Source organism: Ursus arctos, unplaced genomic scaffold (assembly GCF_023065955.2).
Source record: "Ursus arctos isolate Adak ecotype North America unplaced genomic scaffold, UrsArc2.0 scaffold_34, whole genome shotgun sequence".
Classification (NCBI taxonomy): Eukaryota; Metazoa; Chordata; class Mammalia; order Carnivora; family Ursidae; genus Ursus; species Ursus arctos.
Genome location: NW_026623030.1, coordinates 10,426,245 through 10,446,420, shown reverse-complemented (window position 1 = coordinate 10,446,420; position 20,176 = coordinate 10,426,245). Strand labels below are relative to the sequence as shown.

General features: G+C 45.2%; 1 pseudogene; it reads left to right on the top strand.

Moving 5' to 3' along the window:
* Window positions 1-11,413: 11,413 nt before the first annotated feature.
* LOC113244969 (10 kDa heat shock protein, mitochondrial-like) lies at window positions 11,414-12,055 on the top strand (annotated as a pseudogene).
* Window positions 12,056-20,176: the final 8,121 nt, after the last annotated feature.

The following is a 20,176-nucleotide window of genomic DNA, read 5'->3' as shown; positions in this document are numbered from 1 at the left end:
TTCTCCTAGCTGTCTCTCCTAGCAAGGCCTCCCTGGGGCCCTTGCATGCCCTGCCTGGGCCTCCCGGGGCTATTTACTCCTCTAGGTGTGGGCCCTGCCTGGTTCCCAGGCTGTTGTTTGCACAGTAAATGTTACCTCGGCCCCACCAGGCTACTCCCCAACCAAGGAATGGCCACAGAGACTGAAAGGAACGTTCTTTTGCTGGTTTCAGACACCTTGACTTCAGTTTTCAGTTTCTATCTAATAAAATGCAAATCACTGAAAGCAGGGGTCGCCTCGGAAGCCTCACGGCCTCCAAGCAGTGAGCCAGGCCTGGGTCCTTCTTCTGCCTGTGCAACCTCCAGGAATCGGGCAGTACCTGATTTGATCTTGGTTCAAATCCCAGTTCACCCACTGACTAATGACGTGACCTTGGGCCTCACCTCTCCTCCTCCTCGGAGAGATGGAGCCAGTTCCTACCCTACAGGAAAGAGAGAAGGGATGTGCCACTGCCGGGCGCAGCACCCCATTCTCATCGGCTGTCACTCCTACTGTTGGCTTATTCCGCACATCCTCGAGCTTGTTTCCTTGACAATATAAGGAGCTTTAGTGTAAGAAGGACAAAAACAAGGCTTGATGTCCGTAGCTACTCTGGTTTCCTATCACCTGGCTTCATCCTGGAAAAAGGTTCTAAAAACTTTAAGAAGTAGAAAGTGAACAAACAGGGGAGATTTAATCAGTAAAAACAGGTTCTGTCTTTCTCAGGGAGGCGGCTGCCTTCAGCTCCAAGCAAATCCTCTCAATCAGTAACGTTACCTCCCTGATCGATTTCCAACAGGACGTTCCTGTTCTGGAACCCGGATACGCAAACAAGGGCACTTTCGGGAAGGGAGGAGGGAGGGAGGGCTCAGGGCCTCCTGGGATCGCGGATTTCATCAGCTGTGCTCTCTCCCAGGAGAGCCCGCGGGACCTGTCAAGCCAGTGGCCGAGGCCAGAAGGCAAGCCGGAACGTTTCAAAGTCCACGGGGCCTCTTGCTCTTGACCTTTTCACTTAAGCGGGCCACATTTAAGAAATGCCAAGGAGGAAACTGCTGATTTATGGTTGCCAAACCAAGTGGGGGCGCAGAGAAAAAAGCAGGGTGAAATAGAAAAGGTCAGCTACCTCCCTGTGCAAAGCCAGGAGGCAGGCTCGGTCGAGGGAGCCCTGAGCTCCTGTGCCAACTCCTGGCCCCCAGAGCTAGCCTCTCCCTGGGACTCAAAGGGAGAGTGACGCAAGTCACCCCCAAGTCCCCTCTGGCTGCTTTAGAGAAAGAGGCAGAGCAGGAACAGGGAGAGGGAGTGACTGCAGAATTTAAGGCCGAACAAGGGTAGGATGGGGGTGGGGGTGGCGAGAAATGCTCCCCCATGTTCTCTCTCTCATATTCCTGCCTCCAGTTTTTTTTGGGGGGGTTGTTTTGTTTTGTTTTTAGGTTTAAAAATATACATATTTTAACACCCTGGGGGTAGGATGCCTTTCACACCCACTGCAGGAGTAGAATCAGAAATTAGGGAAGGGAGAAAGAAAAGAGAAGAGAAGAGGAGAGAAGGGAAAAGAAGAGAGGAAGGGCAGCAGTGGTGAGGGGAGGGAGGAGAAGAGAGGAAGGAAATCATACATAAAGTATTTCCTTCCAATAAAGATGGCCCTCAATCAAAAGAAGAAAGAAAGAAAGAAAGAAAGAAAGAAAGAAAGAAAGAAAGAAAGAAAGAAAGGAAGAAATTCAGGAAGGAGAGGACATTCTGACTAGCTGTTTCCTTTTTTTTCTTTTCTTTTTTTTTTTTTTTTTTTTGGTCCTTTTGGCGAGGGTCGTAGCTGAAGTCAGAGCTCAGAGACCTGGAATTGTGGACCACAAGTGAGAGCTAGCTGGGAGGCTGGAGCGCGTCGGGGGAAGCGTTACTGTGACCCTGTGACCTGAGAGGATGGCAGGAGAGAAGAGTCCTGCCTCCAGTTTAAAAGAAAAGCTATTGGTTAAATGAGAAATATTAAGGACATCTCAGGAGTGCTGAGGATAAGGGGAGGGGAGGAGCAAGGGGTGTCCTGGGAGAGTTAAAATAAGTGTACAGAAATTCAGAAGGATCTTTCCATACCCTTAGCTCTGAGCATGTTAGCAGATGTTACAGGTTGAATATCTGTTTTGTGTTAGTTTCAGATCTTCTTCAGCATCAGATGAACTATTACCGCTTTTCTTTCTCAGGGGCCAGGTGACATTTAGCTTCTCCAGCAGGGAGAAGGGTCCAGGGTAAAAGAAAAGCTAAATCTTGGGCAAACTCCTACTCATCCTTCAAAGCCCATGCAAACATCTCCTTTATGAAGCCTTTGCTTATGGCCCTTGCTCCTCAGTCCCGCCACAGGGCTGAATGCAGTTACGCTGCATTGGAATTACTTATCCCTTTGCTTTCCCAGGTTCTGCTCCCTTGAGAGCAAGGCAAAGGTAGCCCAGAGTCCCCGGGGTTTTCTGGCAGTGGATCTGGTCACGATGTTGGAAATAACAGTATATTGCTCCCAGCAACCAAGTAAAAATCATTGAATGCAAATTGTTGAACACAGTGTAGGGTGGAGATTTTCAGGAGAACCTCAGGTCGATACAAAGGCAAATTGTTCTCTTTCTTCTTGCTGGAAACTGGAGGGGGGAGTACACTTGGTTGATCAAGATGAGGGAGTTCTCTTAGAAAACTTTGTTGTCAATTTTTTCCCAAAAAATTTTCAAGTAAAACTTAGACTCAGACAATCCACTTCCTGCAAGCCCGAGCAATTCTGATCTTTCTAGACCGGGATGGAACACTTCAACTGAGAAACGTCATTGCCATCCAGAGCTGAACCCAGGACAGCTATCTTCTTTACTCCTTTATCTGTTCCAGAAGATAAGAAAAAGTCAGACTCACAGACCCTTTGAGCTGCAAAGTCATCTGGTCCCCTGGAAGGTGAATCTGAAAACGCCCTTGGGGCACCCGGGTGGCTCAGTTGGTTGGGCATCTGCCTTCTGCTGGGGTTGTGGTCTTGGGGTCCTGGGATCGAGCCCCAAGTGGGGCTGCTTCTCCCTCTCCCCCTGCCACTCCCCCCGCCTGTGCTCTCTTGCTCTCTCTTTCAAATAAATAAAATTTTTAAAAAATAAAAATAAAAAATAACAAAAGGCCCCCTGCCCCCTAGTATGTATCTGTGGGGATTAGAGTTCATTCCTTCAGGGGCTGCACCTGTCTCCGTACAGAGCTGCCCCTGGGCGGGCTCAGAGACTGATCAGTGTGTGCTCTGGTCACCTACCCAGCCTTCCCCGCGTGCCAGCGAGGGCGAGCTCACCAGCAGCCGTTTGTTCCTTTAGATATCAAGGCTGCACTTCCTCAAGTGAAATCAGAGGGGCTCAGGCCACGTGGTCTGCATTGCTCTGGAGCCTGGAGCTAAATGAGAGAAGCTCCTTCCAGGCTTCTGGGTACCCCGCTAGGTTGCTTTCCTGCACGTTCCTGCCTCTTCTGGTAAAAACAAACCACAACGACAACAAAAGGAAGCTTTTGAAGAGCTTCCTGGCTTATTCTGGGTCACCCAGCAGTGCCAAGCGCTAACCACCAGCCTCCCCAGCTCTCTAGTGCAGTGGTGGGTCCCCTACTGCTCAGCTCCCCAAGAGGCTGCAGATTGCCACAGGTACAGACGACAAGAAGTATTTGGAGGAAAACACTGTAGGTCTTAAAGACTATGATCAACTGCATAGTTCTGGAACTGTATGCTGGAAAGTACAGAACATGATTGTGTCTTGTACAAAAGCACGGGGTCCCATTTTAAATTTCTTCTTCGGGGCACCTGGGTGGCTCAATTGGTTGAGCGTCGGCCGTTGGCTGAGGTCATGCTCTCCCAGTCCTGTCCAGCCCCGCGTTGGGCTCCCTGCTCAGCATGGAGTCTGCTTCTCCCTCTCCCCTGCCCCTCCTCTTGCTCTCTCGCTCTCTCTCTCAAATAAGTGAAAACCTTTTTTTTTAAAGATTTTGTTTATTTATTTAACAGAGAGAGAGCACAAGCAGGGGGAGCAGCAGGCAGAGGGAGAGGGAGAAGCAGGCTTCCCGCTGAGCACGGATCCCAATGCGGGACTCGATCCCAGGACCCTGGGATCATGACCCGATCCAAAGGGCCACGCTCAATCAACTGAGCCACCCAGGCACCCCAATAAAAATCTTTAAAAACAAAAACAAAAAAACCCTTCCTTTTCCCCAGACCACACAGCCTCGCTCACCTGTTCTGTGCAGAACAGCCTCACAAGCCACCAACCCCCAGCTATGGCGTAAGCCAAACTCAACCCCCAACCTCACCATGGGTCACGGGTCTGTGTGCTCAGCAAATGTTGGCAGCCCTCTGCTGGAAATGTTATCCCAGGTCACACTAACAGGGCAGATCATGGGCAGCCTGTTTGGGTCTGGCCCACCCAGGGGTCAAGGGGGCATTTTGTTCTCAGGGTTGGGGAGGGAGTAAGTGGGGAAAACTCACCTGGTGTTCATTGCTGTGACATTTTTCCTGCTTTGTGGACTCTCTCCCTGCTTAAGACTAGTGACTGAATTTTATACTTCAACATAGATTTTAAAGACTTGGACTCTTAGTTGTTCTGCTTAGCCTTCTGGGACCTGTCAAACTTCTTGGTTACCAAATACCAAAAGATGGAAGGAATGGGGCGCCTGGGTGGCACAGTGGTTGAGCGTCTGCCTTCGGCTCAGGGAGTGATCCCAGCGTTCTGGGATCGAGCCCCACGTCAGGCTCTTCTGCTGGGAGCCTGCTTCTTCCTCTCCCATTCCCCCTGCTTGTGTTCCCTCTCTCGCTGGCTGTCTCTCTCTCTGTCAAATAAATAAATAAAATCTTAAAAAAAAAAAAAAGATGGAAGGAAGGGTGAGATTAACGGTAGGCTAGAGAGAATATGGGAATGCCAGGTGGGGCTGGGGGGCCGGCCCGCCGTAACTATAACACCTCACACACATATCATACGCTCGCTCCGCGTCAGGCACGGTGTTCAACACATTATCTTGGTCAACACTTCATTCTCGTTTTACTGACAAGGAAACTGAGGCCCAGAAGGGTTAAGCACCTTGTCCAAGGTTATCTAACGAGTATGTGTGAGAGCTGAAAACCTCCATTTCATAAGCCAAGGCCCCTATTCCCCCCCGCCGTCCCCCAGGCTGGAATGACCATTCTTACAGAGTCTACAAACGGAAGATGGACGGCCTCTGCCCTGAAGTTCTTTGAAGCAAACACAATTCTATTTCTTCCTCCTCTTTTAAAGCTTTTCTCTTCTCATATTCCCTTTATTCACCAAACCAGAGTTTCTTCTATATTTTACCCAGCTGGCTCTTGGAACCACATAAATCTTGGCTGTTTTCATGAAAAAGAAAAAAAAAGTTTATAAGAGAACAGAAATGATACAGTTTGCTGTCTTTTCCCACATGAATATTAAATGTATAAAGTCAGCTATAAATAAAAAAGAGGAATTGAAGTCTGAATCCAAAGACAACTTAAAGAACCTAAGGTTTGAAATAAAGTGCCTAAAGATCTTGGCGGGGGGGGGGGGGCGGTTGTTGAACTCACAACCCTGAGATCAAGTCCTGAGCTGAGCCCAAGTGTCAGACGCTTAAGCAACTGAGCCGCCCCGGCAGGTGCCCCATTTTTCTTTTCTTTTCTTTTCTTTTCTTTTCTTTTCTTTTCTTTTCTTTTCTCTTTTCTTTTTTCTTTTCTTCTTTTCTTTTCCTTTCCTTTCTCTTCTCTTCTTTCTTTCCCTTCCTTTTTTTTTTTTTTTTTTTTTTTTATGTTCAGAACCCCTAGGCCATTCTCAGCAAATCCAGTCTCCTCTGAGCTGGGTCACGCAAAAGCTCACAGCATCACCTAACGGTCGAGGCCACCTCATGGAAAGGGGAGGGATTCCATCACTATTGCTTCGGAGTCAAAGCAAAGTCAGGATATGTATGTGTCTGGGAAGGTTGAACTCGAGTCGATTCAGCTCCTCAGATCAATGTCATTTGCTGAAATTAGTCATGAAACACTTTGCAAAAATAGATACCCCACACAGAAGCGAAGGAATCCAAAAACAGGGCAGGATCCTGAAACAGGAAGCGGACATTAAGGGAAAAAGCGTTGAAACCCAAATAGAGTCTAGAGTTTAGTTAATGGCAAGGTGTCGTTGGTGGTTTCTTAGCTTTGACAAACGTGCTATTGGTAATGGAGACTGAGAATGTTAGGGGAACTGGCACTGGGGACGCAGGGGGGTGGATGGCAATTCTCTGTACTGGCTTTGCATCTTTTCTGTAAATCTAAAATCATGCCAAAACAAAAAGGTTATTTATTTTTTAAAAAAAGATTTTATTCATTTATTTGAGAGAGAGAGCACGAGGGGGATGGTGAAGGGGGGGCAGAAGGAGCGGGAGAAGCAGCCTGATGTAGGGCTTGACCCCAGGACCCTGGGATCATGACCTGAGCCGAAGGCAGACTGAGCCACCCAGGCGCCCCCAAAAAGTTTATTTAAAATTTTGTGAAACTAGTGAGTTGATGCTTATTCTCCTAGTACTAATGAAGGGGGCCTGCAGCACTTAAACTCCTTTTGAGTCAGATAAAACTTGCTTCTCTTGCTGCCTTTGAACCTTGGTGTTGATAAAGTTACCGACAATAGAGTGTTTGTGCTTTCTTTAGAGACACAAAACCAAATGTAGAGCCATTTACTGCTCTGGATCAGTGCCAAGTGAAAAAGAGAGGCATGTGATATCTTTGCACTTTTCAAATAAATCTTTTCCTTTTGTTGTTGTGTCCTTTAGCCCTGTTGAATTTACTGGGCAAATGAACTGTAGCGTTTTGCAGAAGCCAAAGGAGTATTGAGTTTCTTAGAACCTTAATACACACAACTGAAAGTCAGGGAGTGTTGCAACTCTTCTCCAGAAAGGGGTGGGCCGCCGCAGGATTGAAGGAAACATTCGTCAATGTGACCAGGAGGATTTCCTGTCCACATGCTCCGTGTCTCAATATTACTTAAACGGTTTGTAAACGTCCTGCTTTAAAAACATATCCATAAAATTAAAAGCACTAAGATCACTAGTCCTGGCAAACCAAAGGACTTCATTTCTGGAGGGTAGGGAAGCCAGCCCTGTGCATCCGGGATTGGTTTCTCAGTTGTAACAGATGTACCTGGATCGTGTAAAAGGACAACGGCAGAGGAAACTGGAAGTGGGGGAGGGGTGGACACAGCTCGCTCTGCAAGACTGAGATACAACTTTGATTTCGTTAAAGAAACAAAAATATTATATAGAACTTTGCTCTTCACTCTTTCCCATATCATAAAAAGTTGTCTTAGAACGTTTGCTTTCCCTTTCCAGTGTAGATGGTGTTAGAACAAGAATAATTAGTACTTTTTTTTGCTAGAATCTATAAGATATGACGCCAAGCAGAGCAAGGGGACACATGAGTCTTTAATAAGGAGCGTCAAAATCATGGCATCAGAAAGCCAGAATTCCTGAGTTTTATTCTCATTCTTCTCCTGAACCATTTTTAAATCTATTTAGTCAATAAACAGGGGATTATAAAGATAAGCCAGATGTAGTCCTTGTCTTCAAGGAGCTTGTGGTCTAATATGGAGATCCAGGCAGGTAAATGTCAATGGCCAAGTGTCACAGGTGTTTTGCTGGGAGGACTGACCGCATGGGAACAAAGCAGGTGCACAGTGGGCTGATGTTTGGCACGAGTTTAGAGCTGTGGTTCTCAATGGGCGGGGAATAGATCTTAGCTCTCAGCAGCCATTGGTAATGCCTGGAGACAATTTTGGTTGTCATAACGGGGAGGGTGTGTGTGTGTTTCTGGCATCTAGTGAGTGGAGGCCTGAGATGCTGCTAAAATCCTACCATGCCCAAGACAGCCCCCCACAGCAAAAAACCTGTTGGGCCCCAAATGTCAACAATGCCAAGGTTGAGAAACAATGGTTTCAACACAGAGGGAAACATGCATTTGATTAGCACACTGGGAGGGGGGAGCACATTCCAGGAAAAATTGTAGGACTGGAGTGTGGGAGGGACAGATAAACTGGGAAAGTAATCTACAGCCTTAAGCTGACTGTTTTGTTCTTTTGAACCTCAATTTTCCCGGCCACAAAATAGCGATGCTATAATGGCAAATGACTCATCTCTTTTCCTGGTATCAGAAGAAAGTGCCACTGATAAAAATTACGTCCCTGGGACCCACCTACTTCCAGCTGCCCTGCTCAAGCGTACTTGTTCCTTAACTGGGCTAGTAACACATTCACAAGAAAAACAAGGACAGGGCGCCTGGGTGGCTCAGTCGGTTAAGCACCTTTCTTCGGCTCAGGTCATGATCCCAGAGTCCTGGGATCGAGCCCCATGTTGGGTTCCCTGCTCAGTGGGGCGTCTGCTTCTCCCTCTACCCTTCCCCCCTGCTCTTGATCTCTCTCTCTCTCTCTCTCACTCTCTTTCTCAAATAAAAAAAAACTTTAAAAAAAGGAAAGAAAAACAAGGACAGTGTTTGGGGAATGTCACTTGGGCAACATGGTAGGTAAAGTGCCTGTATTGAGGGTTGTGTTGTGTGGTGTGTAACAAGAGCATAGCCACGGTATTTCTATTTCCACACAATTTGGGATTGCGAAGTGGGTAATCTAGAGCTAGGCTGGGGCTTAAGGTCCACTGCATGATGTCATCAGAACCCAGACTCCTTCTGTCTTTCCTCTGATATCCTTACCATGTGGCTTCCTTCCTCATGTTGCAAAATGGCTACTGCCTTCTCCGTCTTTTGCCCTTTTATCAGCATTCTGGGCAAGAGGAAGGGGTTAGGAGGAAAAGGTCAACACGCAAAATGCAGAAGGCATCCCAGTTGAGTCTCCATTTAATAAATTTCCTGGAATCTTCTCTGCCTGGAACTTGTACTTATCCACTAGCCTGAATGGCATTATGTGGCTATCCATAGCTTCAAGGGGATCTGGAAGCTGAGTGTTTGAACACATTTTTCTTTCTTTTCTTTCTTCTTCTTCTTTTTTAAGGTATTATTTACTTATTTGACACAGAAAGAGCACAAGCAGGGGGAGCAGCAGGCAGAGGGAGAGGGAGAGGGAGAGGGAGGGGGAGAGGGAGAGGGAGAGGGAGAGCGAGAAGCAGGCTCCCCTCTGAGCAAGGAGCCAGATGTAGGACTCGATCCCAGGACCCTGAGGTCATGACCTGAGCCGAAGGAAGACGCTTAACCGACTGAGCTACCCAGGCGCCCCACATTGTTTTTCTTAATAATGAAGAAAAATAGAAAGGATGTTGAGGAGATAATTAGAAATACTGCCTTAGTGTCTTAAAATGAGCACATTCCAGGCTTTTGTAATGAGCACATTCCAACCTTATGCTGAATTCTGCTTTTATTTATTTTTAAAGATTTTATTTATTTATTTGACAGAGATAGAGACAGCCAGCGAGAGAGGGAACACAAGCAGGGCGAGTGGGAGAGGAAGAAGCAGGCTCATAGTGGAGGAGCCTGATGTGGGGCTCGATCCCATAACGCCGGGATCACGCCCTGAGCCGAAGGCAGATGCTTAACCACTGTGCCACCCAGGTGCCCCTGAATTCTGCTTTTAAAAAAATGGTATGTTGAGGGTGCCTGGATGGCTCAGTCAGTTAAGCATCTGCTTTCAGGCTTAGGTCATGATCTTGGGGTCCTGGGATCCAGCCCTGTTTCTCCCTCTCCTTCTGCCCCACCACTCCCACTCGTGCTCTCTCTCTGTCTCTCGAATAAATAAAATCTTAAAAAAAATAAAGCATATTGCAGACAACCTAACAGTTGAATAATCATTCAAAAAATATGTATTGAATGCCTACTACATGCTCAGGACTATATGAAACACAGATGACCAAAGGAGATTAACATATGGCTTCTGCTTCCAACGAGCACGCTGAAGTCCAGTTGGAAAAAGCATCCACAGGAACAAATGAAAAGCTGGGTGACCAGAAAGAGTTAAACAACTATCTGAAATAGCAACACAAGAAAACAGTACATTGCCAGTGGGGATGTAAAATGGTAAAACCAGTATGGAAAACTGGCGGTTTCTAAAAAAGTTAAACCTACGCCTCCCACAGGATCTCACAATTTCACTCCTAGGTATTTCGCCAAGAGAAATGAAAATACAAAGATTTCTTTCACAAAAAGATTTGTGCCCAAAGTTCACAGCAGCTTTATTCACACAAGTCAAAACTTGGAAACAATTCCATTTCTAAACTTGTAACACAAGAGTAAAATGGGATCAGTCATGGGGATGAACGGCACAGCGTGGGGAATAGAGTCGGCGGTATTGTGATAGGGCTGTATGGTGACAGACGGTGGCTACACTCGTGGGGAGCACGGCACACGTACAGAATTGTCAATCGCTATGTTGTACACCTAAAACTAACATAACATGGGGTGTCAATTACACTTAAAAAAAGAGTAAAACGAGATCAAATTTTGGGAATATTTCTAATTTGAATAAAAACATGTCCTTAGGGCGCCTGGGTGGCTCAGTCGGTTAAGTGTCTGCCTTCGGCTTCGGCTCAGGTCGTGATCCCAGGGTCCTGGGATCGAGCCCCACATCAGGCTCCCTGCTCAGCGGGGAGTCAGCTTCCCCCCTGGTTGTGATCTCTCTCACTCTCTCTCTCAAATAAATAAAATCTTTAAAAATAACTGTTCTCAGTTGAGAGTGTTAGACTCGTTAAACAAGGGAGCCATTAGACTGGGGTGACTTTAAGGCATTAGTAGCCTATGTAAACAAAGTAAAACCTAAGCCTGTCACGCCTGGAGGTTAAGAAATCAAAATCTAAGGACAACAAATCACAAACAGCCTACTAGGCCTTCCCAATAAAGGCAACCCTTTTAAATTATAGCCAATCAAATGAGCCCTCGCTTTGCTTCTACCTCTTCTCTAGAGAAGTCTTCCCCAGCTCCTGTGGGTGGTGTGCTCCTAACCACTTCCGATTTGGCACCGCCCCATTCGATTTTTGCTCAAACTCAAAAAAAATTTTTTTTTAAAGATTTTATTTATTTATTCGACAGAGATAGAGACAGCCAGCGAGAGAGGGAACACAGCAGCGGGAGTGGGAGAGGAAGAAGCAGGCTCCTAGCAGAGGAGCCTGATGTGGGGCTCGATCCCAGAACGTCGGGATCACGCCCTGAGCCGAAAGCAGACGCTTAACCGCTGTGCCACCCAGGCACCCCTCAAAATTTTTAATATTTATCTTTTAACGGGAAGAAAGTTCTCCATTAGATCAAGCCTGTTACTTGCGCTAGTCACACCCTGTCTGTCTACGCCAGCTGTGGTTTCCGGGAGAGGTGTGCTTGTCTCCCGTCGTGACTGTGGCTCTGTCGTTTTCACCATTAATTTTCAGGCTCTGTTTTGTACGTTTCAAAATGATGTACCCATGGAGTGGGTCTCAGTGTGCCTCTGACAGCCCTGGGGCAGAGCATGAACCGCGCTGGCCAGAGTCATGGCAGGACAGGCGTGTAGAAAGTTTCTTCCCCTCTTTGACCCAGTTTTAGTTGAAAGGAGTGCAGCTGAAACTATAGCCACAGGAGGCATTAGGCTTCCAGAAAAATCTCAAGAAGTGTTGCAAGCAACAGTAGTAGCTTGTTCGATCAGGCTTTAAAGGAAAAGGTGGGAAAAAAATAAAATAAAATAAAAAATAAAGGGTGGAGAGATTCAACCAGTTAGTGGAGAAAGTTAGAGATACAGTTCTCCCAGAATATGGAGCCACCAAAATAGTTCTAGATGACAAGGATTATTTCTTATCTAGAGATGATGACATTCTCAGAAAGTATGTAGGATGTGAGGGCGATCCGGCTGCGACATCTGTCACCCCATTGATCGCCAGGGTTGATTCGGCTGATCTGGCTGGCTAGGCGGGTGTCCCCTTCCTCCCTCACCGCTCCATGTGCGTCCCTCCCGAAGCTGCGCGCTCGGTGAAGAGGACGACCTTCCCCGATAGAGGAGGACCGTTCTTCGGTCAAGGGTATACGAGTAGCTGCGCTCCCCTGCTAGAACCTCCAAACAAGCTCTCAAGGTCCATTTGTAGGAGAACGTAGGGTAGTCAAGCTTCCAAGACTCCAGACACATCCAAATGAGGCGCTGTACGTGGCAGTCTGCCTTTCTTTAAAAAAAAAAAAAAAAAAAAAAAAAAGTATGTAGACTGAAGGCATTATTGAAATGGCATGAAGGGGCGTGTGGGTGGCTCAGTGTGTTAAGTGTCTACCTTCGGCTCAGGTCATGATCCCAGAGGCCTGGGATTGAGCCCCGTGTTGGGCTCCCAGCTCAGCAGGGAGTCTGCTTCTCCCTCTGCTGCTCCCCCTGCTTGTGCTCTTTCTGTCAAATAAATTAAAAAGAAAGAAAGAAAGAAAGAAAGAAAGAAAGAAAGGAAGAAAGAAAGAAAGAAAGGAAGAAAGAAATGGCATAAAGTCGGGGCCCCTGGGTGGCTCAGTTGGTTAAGCATGTGCCTTCGGCTCAGGTCATGATCCTACTGTACTGGGATCAAGTCCCACCTCGGGCTACCTGCTCAGCGGGGTGTCTGCTTCTCTCTCTCTCTGCCCCTCCCCCTGCTTGTGCTCTCTCTCTCTCAAATAAATAAATACAATCTTAAAAAGGAAAAGAAAAAGAAATGGCATCAAGTGAAGAGGCCCATTCCAGTGAAGTTGTGAAATCTTTCATCATGTAAATAATTTTCATGTCTCTCTTTTATAATAAAAATGGTATCCAAAACAAAAAAGACCACAATGATGTTACCCTATTTATAAAGATCTATGGTATCTTCTGCCTTTAATTAACATGAAATACCCTTCTTTGTCCTTTTTAATGCCTTCGCCTTAAACACTACTTTGTCTGATACTAATATTGCCTCAGAGTCTTTCTTTCTTTGCCTGGTAAGCCCTTCTCCATTCTTAGGCTGCTCGCTTTTGTGTGTATGAACTGGAAACAGCATATAGCTAGATCTTGGATTTTTTTCACTCAAAAGAGCCTTTCTCTTTTACAAAGGTAATATAATCCATTCATATTTATTTTTTATTGTTTATATAATGGGCCTCATTCCTACCATACTATTTCATGTTTTGTACTTGCCATGTTTCTTGTGTTCTCCCTTTTCCTTGTAATTTCTGGAATGATTGTTTCTTGCTCTTTGTCTGTCTCACTTGTTCTCACTCCTGTCCTGTCTTTGTCTTCCCTAATGTTTTAGTTCTTCTACCAGGGTCTTAAAATTTTTTGTTCACGTGGTCCCTAAAATAATTTAGTAAAACTATGTACCCCACATACATTTTAAATTTGACATCTAAAATTCCTCATCATAAGCTGAAACAGTTTCAAAGGATGGAATTTCTATGGCACCTGGGAATAGTGACATTCTAAAATAAAACTTTGTATCATTCTTTTAAATGTGTTCAATGGAATCTGAATACCATAGTTATTTGCCAATCATCATCGCCCATTTTAAAATATGAGCTGAGAAAAAAATAAAATAAAATATGAGCTGAGGATTTTTATCAAGAATGGCTGGCTGGGGGCACCTGAGTGGCATAGCGGTTAAGCATCTGCCTTTGGCTCAGGGCGTGATCCCGGCGTTCTGGGATCGAGCCCCACATCAGGCTCCTCCGCTATGAGCCTGCTTCTTCCTCTCCCACTCCCCCTGCTTGTGTTCCCTCTCTCACTGGCTGTCTCTATCTCTGTCAAATAAATAAATAAAAATCTTAAAAAAAAAAAAAAAAAGAATGGCTGGCTGGAGTGGAGGGTTGGTATGTTCCAGGTCTGAGGATTCAACTAGCCATTGCTAATGGAGTGGTTACAAATATTTGCATACCTGAGAACTTAGCGATAAGTAACCATGTTGAGGTTAGTGGGAGCCTGTTTTCTTATTCTCAATGAACTGAGTTAAAATTATGAAAAGAGGGAAGGTTAGAATAAACTCTTTGGTGTTGAATTGGTTAGGGTTATTGGTGTGCACTCATGAGCTTTTAATATAGACAGATTGATATAAAAATAGGTTTAAATGTACACAAGTCTATCTCTTTCTATATCTCTCTATATATGTGGACTGGCATATACATGCACATAAATATATTTCCTAGTTCTATCCACTGAGACAACCCAGAAACAATGATACCCCAGAGCAACGAGCACACCTAGTGCCCATATCTTTGTCACTACATATCATTCTCCACTACAAGGAGTCAGTGCTCACTGGAGAAACGGCCAGTTCCAAGGCTGGACCTGGGAAAGAACGAGTCTGGAGTTTCTCTTTCTACCAAAAAATAAAAACGTGATCAAAAAGTGATTGGGACACGTCAGAGAGGACACATGTCAAAAAGAGGCTCCCATACATGCTACAACATAGTCTTGAAGACATTATACTATGCGAAACGAATCAGACACAAAGGACAAATATTGTGTAATTCCACTTATATGAGCTATCTAGAATAGGCAAATTCATAGAGACAGAAAACAGAGAATACAGAATAGAGGTAATTAGGGGCTGGGAGGATGGGGGAATGGAGAGTTATTGCTTCATGGACACAGAGTTTCTGCTTGGGATGATGAAAGAGTTCTAGAGATGGAAGGTGGTGATGGCTTTCTGACAATGTGGAGGTACTTAAGGACACTGAATTCTATGCCTAAAAGTGGTTACGATGGTAGATTTTATGTACTGTACATTTTACCACAATTTAAAAGGAGGGGTTCTTGGGGCACTTGGGTGTCTCAGTCAGTTAAACGTCTGACTCGAAGTTTTGGCTCAGGTCATGATCTCAGGGTTGTGGGATCAAGCCCGGAACCAAGCCCTGCGTCAAGCTCCACGCTCGGCACAGAGTCTGCTTGTCCCTCTCCCTCCCCCTCTGCCCTTCCCCCCACTCTCTTTCTTTCTCTCTCAAGTAAATAAATAAATAAAATCTTTCATTTTTTTAATTTTTAAAAAAATTTTTTAAAAAGATTTTATTTATTTATTTGACACAGAGACACCCAGTGAGAGAGAGACAAGCAGGGGGAGTGGGAGAGGAAGAAGCAGGCTCCCAGCAGAGGAGCCTGATGCGGGGCTCGATGCCAGAACGCCGGGATCACGCCCTGAGCTGAAGGCAGACGCTTAATGACTGAGCCACCCAGGTGCCCCTAAATAAAATCTTTTAAAGGGGAGGCTTTCATTGGCCAAGTCTGAGACAGTTCGAGAATCAAAATAATTAAGTCATAGACTTTTTTAACTTTTAATAATTTTTAAAGTAAAACGGGACTTTATGAGTTGATAATTATATGAATAAATAAATAAATAAATAAATAAATAAGGGAAAGTTCTACTTCACAGTAAAATTCCAAGTAATAAATGCAGAAGTAATGATGGAATTAGGAAATCACTATTTGCTAATCATTATAGTAACAATTAATTTAGGCAAGAATCATCAATGGATCTTAAAACTGGTAGGTGAAAGTCTAATGAGAAACAGGATAGGTAGATATCTTAAAATATCTTTCTACAGGGGGCGTCTGGATGGCACAGCAGTTGAGCGTCTGCCTTCGGCTCAGGGCGTGATCCCGGCGTTATGGGATCGAGCCCCACATCAGGCTCTTCCGCTAGGAGCCTGCTTCTTCCTCTCCCACTCCCCCTGCTTGTGTTCCCTCTCTCTATGGCTGTCTCTATCTCTGTTGAATAAATAAATTAAATCTTTTTTAAAAAATTAAAAAAAATATCTTTCTACAAAATACTTATATATTTTTTAAAAGATATTCTTTATTTATTTGAGACAGAGAGACAGAGCATGAGCAGGGGGGAGGAGGCAGAGGGAGAGGGAGAAGCAGACTACCCCTAAGCGGGAAACCCAATGCAGGGCTGGATTCCAGGACCCCGAGATCATGACCTGAGCCGGAGGGAGACATTTAACAACTGAGCCACCCAGGCACCCCTACAAAATACTTATTATTAATAAGTACAATACTTAATAATTTCACAGTGGAGAAACTTAGCAGACACCATTTAAACCAATTGATAAAAGTTAATATCACTAGTTATGGGACAAACTGACATCATGTGCCTCCTGATATGATGCACTAGGAAGAACACAGCAACATGCATAAATCATGAGGTAACATCAGAAAACCCAAAGTGGGGGACATTCTACAACTGCGATTGACTTGTGCATTTCAAAAAATGTCAAGGTCAGAAAAGACAAGAAGACCAAGAAACTATTCCCAATGAAAGGAGCTCTGATAACAATTAAAACTAGTACAAATTTTATAAAATTTTTCAAAACAATATACATTCCAAGTTTTGGTATATAATTGTTAAACAGAGAGAGTAAAGTGATTTTGGAAATGTATCTTTGGATTCATGTATCAATGGATTAATAGTACTTACTACTAGAATGGGACAGACAGGTTTTGGCATTAATTTTATTCCTTTTTTAATTTTGTCATTTCTAAAAAAGATATCAGTGCCCCAAAACAATGTTCACATAACTAAGTGGATGGGGAGGGAAAGCATTTTGTTATAATAATGTCCTTCAATTGTTTGTACATCTTTCAAGTTAGAAGCCAAGTCACACAGTGATCTATCATCAAAAATAATTCTATTGTGGGGCACCTGGGTGGTGCAGTCGTTAAGCGTCTGCCTTTGGCTCAGGGCATGATCCCGGCGTTACGGGATCGAGCCCCACATCAGGCTCCTCCGCTATGAGCCTGCTTCTTTCTCTCCCACTCCCCCTGCTTGTGTTCCCTCTCTCGCTGGCTGTCTCTGTCAAATAAATGAATAAAAATCTTAAAAAAAAATTCTATTGAACTCTCAGCTGATAATTCAATTGTGTCTTCCATCAGTTTTACTGAAAACAAAGAATTAGAACCAATTCAGTTGGAAAGGGATTGGATATTCGCTGATGAGGGTCACTTCCTTTCTCAATACCATCACTAATAGCTAGACTGGCCTATTTGTTTGCATGCCCAGAGATTTTTCTTTTCCTCTATCTTTAAAAAAAAAAAGATTTTATTTTTAAGTAGTTTCTACACCCAACGTGAGGCTCAAACTCACAACCCTGAGATCAAGAGTCACATGCTCTTCTGACTGAGCCCGCCAGGTGCTCCTCCCCCCACCCCCACCATAGCGCACTTTTATTTCCTTCCTTCTCTTCACCTGCGCCGTCTCCCACACTGATATCGTATAGACCAGTGCTATCCAACAGAAACAGAATGCAAGCCACTTGTATGATTTCTTTTAAAGATTTTATTTATTTATTTGACAGAGACAGCCAGTGAGAGAGGGAACACAAGCCGGGGGAGTGGCAGAAGAAGAAGCAGGCTTCCAGCAGAGCTGGGAGCCCGATGTGGGGCTCGATCCCAGGACCCCGGGATCACGCCCTGAGCCGAAGGCAGACAAGCTTAACGACTGAGCCACCCAGGCGCCCCCACTTGTATGATGTAAAGTTTTCTAGTAGCCAATTAAAAAAAACAGGCAAAACCAATTTCTAAAAAGCTGTTTAGTGGTGCCTAGGTGGCTCAGTCGGTTAAGCATCTGACTCTTGATCTCAGTTCAGGTCTTGATCTCTGGGTCATAGTTCAAGCCCCATGCTGGGCTCCATGCAGGGCATGGAACCTACTTAAAAATAAAATAAAACTTTAGGGCGCCTGGGTAGCGCAGTCGTTAAGCATCTGCCTTTGGCTCAGGGCATGATCCTGGCATTCCGGGATCGAGCCCCACATCAGGCTCCTCTGCTGGGAGCCTGCTTCTTCCTCTCCCACTCCCCCTGCTTGTGTTCTCTCTCGCTGGCTGTCTGTCTCTGTCAAAATAAATAAATAAAAATCTTTAAAAAATAAAATAAAATTTAAATTAAAAAAAAAAGTAGTTTAACTCAAAATAGCAAACGTACTATCACTTCAACATATAATCAATATAAAAAAGGATCAACAAGATATTTTACATTCCCTTGTTTTCATACGAAGTCTTCAAACCGAGTGTGTATTTCACGCTTGAAGCACATTCTAGTTCAGCCTAGCCACATTTCAGGTGCTCAATAGCCACATGTGGTTAGCAGCTACCACATTAGAGCAGGTTTTGAATTTTAGTTTCAGATTATATAACTGGGTTTTGTTTTGTTTTACATTGACATTTACTTTGATTTAATGACCTACGGCTTCTCATCACTCTTTCTTGCATTTCACAAAGTCTAAGAACTTTGTGTTTTATGTAACTCTTATCACAAGTGCCTAGTAAATGTTTTAAAATATTAATGGCACCTGATGCAAGAATTATCAGATTACTCTTAACAAAGAGGATATGAAACTGTTCAAAGGTTTGGAGTTGAGCGTTTGAGACTTCATGGATAGTAACCTGCATTAGATCAAATTACTGTTTTTGATCACGATTTTTAATGTTTATCAAAAAGATAAAAGCCATGAAAACAAAGCTGGGGGAGTCAATTTCAACATTCCATTTCTACCCCACTAACCAAGACCAAAACGCAATCCAACTACATTTTCTCCTCCGCCCCAGCTCCTTGTGCCTTCTCCACATGGTTACTCACGTACACGCTGCTGCACTAACGGGCCTCATGGCATTTTCTTTTTATGCCTACAGGATTTAAATTTTAGCTTCTCTAGGACTTCTTACAGAGCGCCAGACATTCTCTTGGTGTTCACAAATGGTAACTTAATAAAAGTTTGCGTGACAGTAATGTGACTTTTCTCAGAACCTCTTACAGCTTTCTATAAAGATGTAGGTCTCAACCAGAAGGCACTCCAAAGACTTCTTCCAAAGTTCTCAGAGGCCAGGAGTCTCCCATCCCGGGAGGCACATTAGGACCTGGAGAGCTCCAGGCTGATGAGACTTAGAAAGGAAGCAGTCTTCATGTCCTTTGGTGTCTCTGACCACCCCACCTCTTATCCAGTCCGCTGAAGCAGCGTGCGCTCAGGACGCCCTCAGTTTTCGATAGTCACTGGTTTAACTCTGTCAGCTTGGAGGAAGAAAGTACTGGCGGCAGACTCATGGCCCAATTCTGGGAATAACAGAAATTGTGCCCCTTTAAAGGGCCTGTGTTTCAGGAGACGGAGTTGATTTAGCTCCCTCTTCCCATCCTGTTTCCTCCCCACCAAAATATAATTGAAGAGCAAATCTGACTTAATGACACTGAAAAATTACCTAGAACCATTCTGTCTTTTCACTTTTTGTCTATTTCCAACCACCAGATAGGAGTTGTACTAATCTTTGCGTCCCTGGAACCTAGTACAGTGCTAAACCCAGAGGAAGCAGTAACTGCTTGTTAAAGAAAGTATCACTTTGTAATTCTAGGGAATTTCACATTTTGTAATTTGCTTCAAAAAAAGTGAACAGGGCGGGGGGTGGGGGGTGGGTGGCGGGGCGAGGGCTCATCGGATTGCTCCATTCTTATATCCTTGGACCTAAATTGCTCCCTAGCTGCCAGGGCTGGAGCATCGAACTTCCCCGCGTGCCAGGGGGCGGAGGGTGGACCCCGGGACCCTCGTTTTAACGTGAAATGAAAAAAGTATGCTCGTAGTGGACAATTTAGAAATGCAAATTAAAATTACATTACATGTATTCCTACCACTCGGAGATCACAACACCTCGGTTTACGAAATCCTCACTAAGAGCCATGCCTAGTTTTTAAAACGCGCGATTTCACTTCGTAAAGACTCTTATTTCCCGGAATTTCTTTGCAAGCTTTTTTCTCATCCAAGGCCCGACTGGCGCTCTCGCGCTCTCTCTCTCTCTCTCTCTCTCTCTCTCTCTCTCTCTCTCTCGACTACCCGCTCCGCTCGAAGCCCGATGTGGCGCTCGAGATAAAATGTGGTCGGGCAGCGGAGACAACCATCTGTCAATCTCGGTATAAAGTCATCAGTCTGGAAATCTCTCCGTCTGGCATTAGACTCAGTCGTTCCGGGTGGAAAGGCGTCAGCCTAGAGGGTAAAATCCGTCCGAGGAGGAAACTCCGCCGGGCTCCGAACCCTTCCTGAGGAGCCGCGCAGTCCCCAGGCTCTCCAGGGTCCCCAACCCCGGATCCTGCCGGTTTCCCCTCACCGCCCCTCCTGCCCCGGCCCACGGCCGCCACGCTGGACGCCCCGGCCCCACCCCCTCAGGGCCCGCCGGACCAATGGGCGCCGAGAGCCGCCACGCGTCACGCGGCACTGGCCAATCGCCGAGGGCCACGACCGTAGAAAGCCGGGGTGCGGCGGGG